This window comes from Odontomachus brunneus, unplaced genomic scaffold (genome assembly GCF_010583005.1).
Source record: "Odontomachus brunneus isolate Ranch 3 - 2012 unplaced genomic scaffold, Obru_v1 Obru_scaffold_064, whole genome shotgun sequence".
Classification (NCBI taxonomy): domain Eukaryota; kingdom Metazoa; phylum Arthropoda; class Insecta; order Hymenoptera; family Formicidae; genus Odontomachus; species Odontomachus brunneus.
In genome coordinates this window covers 1146722-1146992 of record NW_022639514.1, presented here as the reverse complement: position 1 = coordinate 1146992, position 271 = coordinate 1146722, and positions in this window count along the sequence as shown.

The following is a 271-nucleotide window of genomic DNA, read 5'->3' as shown; positions in this document are numbered from 1 at the left end:
TTAAATATACTTTTTACATACTTTTCAAACATACATTTTGCATTTTAAACGTTTCTATTTTCTTCTTTTAAATAAATCATTTGTTTTCGGACATGAATATACCACATATATACAATACAAAGCCTCTCTCGGTCAAAGAGATAGTGGCGCAGTAGATAAGATGAATGACTCAAGAACCAGAGATCTCAGGTTCGAATCTCAGCATGATAAGCAAATTTCGAAGTAAAATTTAACTTGAATTAAGTAATGTGTGAAACGGTATAAAGTGAAA